The 4870-nt window shown below is 40.5% G+C and overlaps 1 pseudogene; it reads left to right on the forward strand.

The window, feature by feature from the left end:
* The first annotated feature begins 530 nt into the window (after positions 1-530).
* Positions 531-899, forward strand: LOC147711891 (small ribosomal subunit protein uS10 pseudogene; annotated as a pseudogene).
* Positions 900-4870: the final 3971 nt, after the last annotated feature.

Here is a 4870-nt window from a genome sequence, read left to right on the forward strand (position 1 = left end):
AGTAACTAGGAGCCAGGTGTATCATAATGTGGTTGCAAAATGCTGGTCGCAAATTGCAATCAGTATTTTTTAGACCAGTAAATATTTTGAATAAATTACCTATATACTGATGGGTCGGTTCTTAAAAATCTGAATCATAGTGGGTCCATGTCTGGCATACCACTTGAATATTAATGAGCTAGTTTATAAAGTGTGACTCACAACAATGGCAGGCCCTTACATGTTATTTTTTTTAACGTTTTTTTAAGAGGAGGCAGGTGTCCCCTAAACCACTGCCTCTTTTTCAAGAAACTTTTTTCACATTCACAATGGGGACCCTTATCTTTTGTGAATGAGTTACCACCTCCTTTCAGATGCTGGGAAGATGTCAATGTTTTGCGGCTGGAATTCGGAACATTGATACATTAGACACTAATTTGGAGCCTTTTGAATTCGGACAGCGAGGTCTGCTGATCTTCTTTCCTGGCTCACCTCTGTTCGTTCGTTTCTTAATTTGAGGACGATTAAGTCAGTCAGGAAGCACAATAAACATGGCATTTAAAGACGCCGGCAAAGCACCTGTGGAACAGGAAATAGCTATCCACTGTATCAGAATCACCCTGACTAGTCGCAATGTGAAGTCACTTGAAAAAGTATGTGCTAATCTCATTCGAGGTGCGAAGGAGAAAAACCCGAAAGGGCCAGTTTGCATGCCTACCAAGACTCTGCGTATTACTACTCAAAAAACACCTTGTGGTGAAGGTTCAAGGAATTGGGATCATTTCCAGATGCGTATTCACAAGTGCTTGATTGACCTCCACAGCCCTTCTGAAATTGTGAAGCCAATTACATCCATCAGTATAGAGCATGGGGTAGAAGTGAAAGTTACCATTGCTGATGCACAATTTAATGTATACTAATATTATAAAGTAAGAACTTTGAACTTTTGAGGCGGGTAAACTCGGGAACCACAGCGCCAATCCACACAGCCGATACATCATTGTAATCGTCAGGGTGTGCAGATGGACATAGGCTATATAAACTATACAAATATGCGTTATTTAAAAAATTTACATAAAAAAGTAGTTCCTTCGAAGTAGCGCCGGCCACGACCTGCGTGCTGACGTCAGGAGCGCGGGGAGGAGCGGCGTCCAGAAGCGCAAGGAGGAGCGACGGACATGGCGCGGGGGAGGAGCGGTGAGGAGCGGCGGACAGGCGGTGAGGAGCGGCGGACAGGTGGAAGGAGCGGTGACGAGCGGCGAGGAGCGGCGTAGCGGTGAACTGAGGAGCGCGGGGGAGGAGCGGCGGCCCCACGGACAATGTCGGGGCAGGCGGGGGTCGGGGCAGGCAGGGGTCGGGGCAGGCAGGGGACGGGGCAGGCGGGGGACGGGGTGGGCGGGGGCCCGGGCTGCTGGTCAATGTCGGGGCGGGTGGGGGCCCGGGCTGCTGGACAATGTCGGGGCGGGCGGGGGTCACGTCATGGATAGAGCCAAACAGCAGCAATGTCACATCGCTCCAAAAGAAAAGTACACTGTGCTCAATACCAAGAGCCCCAAATAACAAAGGGCACTAATGATCGCGGCGGGGGCCCGGGCTGCTGGACAATGTCGGGGCGGGCGGGGGTTGGGGAAGCCTGATTGCTCCTGGACAAGTTCGGGATGGGCTGCTAGTCTTTCAATAAAAGATTATTTTTTGTGATAGAAAAAAAAAGATACAAATTTGAAATAAAGTCCTTCAACATGCCACTTCCAGATACCGATTGGGTATCCATTTATGGAGTTGAAAAACATTTCCAGGTCCTAAAATGGGATGGGATTAGTACATAAAAAGAGCATTTTAATGGTTGTAAATACAGAATTTAAGTGTTTCTGACTGTTAAAATTCTTTGCACTTTGAGCCCTTTAAGATCAAAACACTGCAGTGCAAATAACATATACAATGGGTAATAAGCATTTCTTCGTCGCTTACAATGATTTACACCATAGTGTATTTGAGGTGCTTTTACACATGTTCTTACCATATTCACCATGGGTGGCACAGAGTTTTAACTGGGAATTTAGCATAATTTACACTCAATTCATACTAAACACTAGTCTAAAAACAGTTGCAAAATACTATTTGCATTTAACTTCAAATTAGTTGCTTGGTCTAAATGAATACTTTACCTTAAACCAGCAAAATGCGTAGACATTCATATAACAGACACTTTTAAAACTCTTACTGTCTATGCAATTATTATCAAGTTTATTTGAGTTTTATGCAAACCATAACACTAAAGTAAAATAGAACATTGAAAACTGACTATGCACATTTTCCCAAGCTATATATAATCTTCTAAAAATCAATATTACTACAGACCCACCATAAATCCAAAACATAGGTTTTATGTCTTTATATAATGACAACTACATGTTTAAAGAACAGAAAGGGCGGTGGACAATCCTAAACTGTCCCTCTTTTAAAAGAGGGATATTATATTACCTGTAGGGGATATGTAATGCTGACAGAAGAAAAAAAGTGTACTGTTGTTTTGATGTATAAATTGTCACGGGGACATAATTTCTCACTTTCATTATCATAAGAAGCTTTGTTTTGACAATAGGAAATTATTTGTTCAACATTTTTATCTAACCAAACAATATTGCTTGTAGAGATTATCTGCTAACCTAACGTTTCATCTCTAGGACTATTTGGATTATGGGAATTTGAGCCCCAATAGTACCTTTTTTATATAAATCCACAAGACCACTTTCAATAAAACGTCAAGCTAGTAAAGACTTTAAGATCCATTTTTCTTCTTTTAAGTGCATATTTCTGGGTTTGTTAAGAAATCAAAGTAGCACTAATCCAAATTAATATCACTAATGGACATCAGCCAAGGAATATGATACCAAAAAACCAGAAAGAGAAAATCAGGAATAATTTCTCTTTAGTCTCGCTGCTGGCTTGGCCCACATAGCACTCCATAACAAAATTGATATCACTTTTATATAAACCAAACACATTCACAATGCCCACTCCCTTGTGTAAAATTAACGAAGAAGAATATTGGTATAAACGAAATAATCTCTTTAGGAGTGTATTCTCAGTTTCTCAGCTGACTTTGAGCTTTATTGTTTTAAAATATTCAGAAATTCAAGCAGAGAAAAGTGTGGCTGGAATACATATTGCTTTGTAATGTTTAGCACTTATGCCAGGGGTCTATGTTCTAGTCTTGTAGCAAAAAATAAAACACAACCTGAATTTGTTGGAAATAGAGATTTTTGGTAATAAGGAGATCTTGCCAGGCTAGCTTAGACTCAAACAGCAACCCAAGATACCGAAATGCTTTCAAAGTATTGATCATAGTTTTTCAACAACAATATTACTCTGTTTGATATTTGTGCGTCAAAAATCATATAATGAGATTTATCCAAATTAATTCCACATCAAGATCCTTGATACTATCCATGTAGCTTAACATCAAGCACTTCTAGGTAGTACAATTCTCTAATTAACAAATCTTCAAATACACATTAACCAATGTTTAATAGAGGATGCTCAACAACAGTATGCTTCATTAATTGCACTCTTTTTAATCGCTAATGCAATCAAAGCCATTGTTAAATCCATAAAAGCCAAATATAGGGTACCCTGAAGAACTTTGATATATTTTGCAGTATCAAATAAAGATTAAGGGCCAGATGTACAACTGTATATTGTGGTTGCAAAGGGGATTTCGGCCCCTTTGCGACTGCGAAGTAGGTATGCCAAATTTACTAAACCTATTTTGAGAGTTGCGAATCAATTAGCGACTCGCAAAATAGGTTTAGCGACTCGCTATTAGGAAAGGGTGTCCCTTCCCTATAGCGACTCCTAAACCAATGTATGAATGTTTTGCAACCGCAATTGCGGTTGCAAAACACTTGCAGTTTACCACCGTTCTCAGAAGGGTGGTAAAGCTCTTGCAAATGGGAAGGGGTCACCAGAGGAACCCTTCACCTGTGGAAATGCACCCTTTGGTCCCAGGAACCACTGCCTGCCCTTAAAAAATGAAACTTCAAAGTTTAATTTTTCTTTTTTAAATGCATCCCGTTTTCCTTTTAGGAAAACGGGTTACATTTGAAAAAAACCTGCTTTATTTAAAAGCAGTCCTAGACATGGTGGTCTGCTGAGCCCAGCAGGCCACCATCCCTGGGCGTACCAGCCATTCCCAATGGGGTCGCAAATTGCGTCAGCCTCATTAATATGCATGAGGCATGCAATTTGCGACCCCATTGGGAATCGCAAACAGTGGCTCAGACACTGTTGTACATTAAATTTTGCGAGTCACAAATTGCGAGTCACAATTCAACGCAATTTGCAACTCGCAAAATGTAATGCGCGTGCATCTGGTCCTAAGCTATTGGTCTACAGTACCTATTCATGGTTGAAATCCATACTGTGATTCTGCTGAAATTCCTTTATCTGCAGCCCAAGACTGAAGTCTGGTCATTATTACCGTTCTAATGATTATGACAGATTAATCAATCTGTGTTATCCTTAACCACTTTTTAAATGTTAATACTATTATAGCTTTATGCCATGAGACTGGAATAGCGTGTTACTCGGCAGTGTTAAATAGCACTGTTAGTAATATCTCCCGAAGGCTAGGATTACATTTACAAAAACACATCAAGACCCCATCAGGGTCAGGAACTTTATCATTAGTGCTCACAGAAGAGCTGCCAGAACCTTCTCAACTAAACACATTAGTGGTTTGTTAGAAGGCAGATTCAAGTAAATTGACAAAAAGTTGGAATTATATATAAATAAAAAAGGTTTGTACCATGGTCAAGACTGGAATATTAATATCTACCTCCACGCTGTATTCCCAGACTGCTGGTCAGCTATTAACAACCTTCTAGAGGTT

The sequence above is a fragment of the Lissotriton vulgaris genome, chromosome 5, assembly GCF_964263255.1.
Source record: "Lissotriton vulgaris chromosome 5, aLisVul1.2, whole genome shotgun sequence".
NCBI classification, from domain to species: domain Eukaryota; kingdom Metazoa; phylum Chordata; class Amphibia; order Caudata; family Salamandridae; genus Lissotriton; species Lissotriton vulgaris.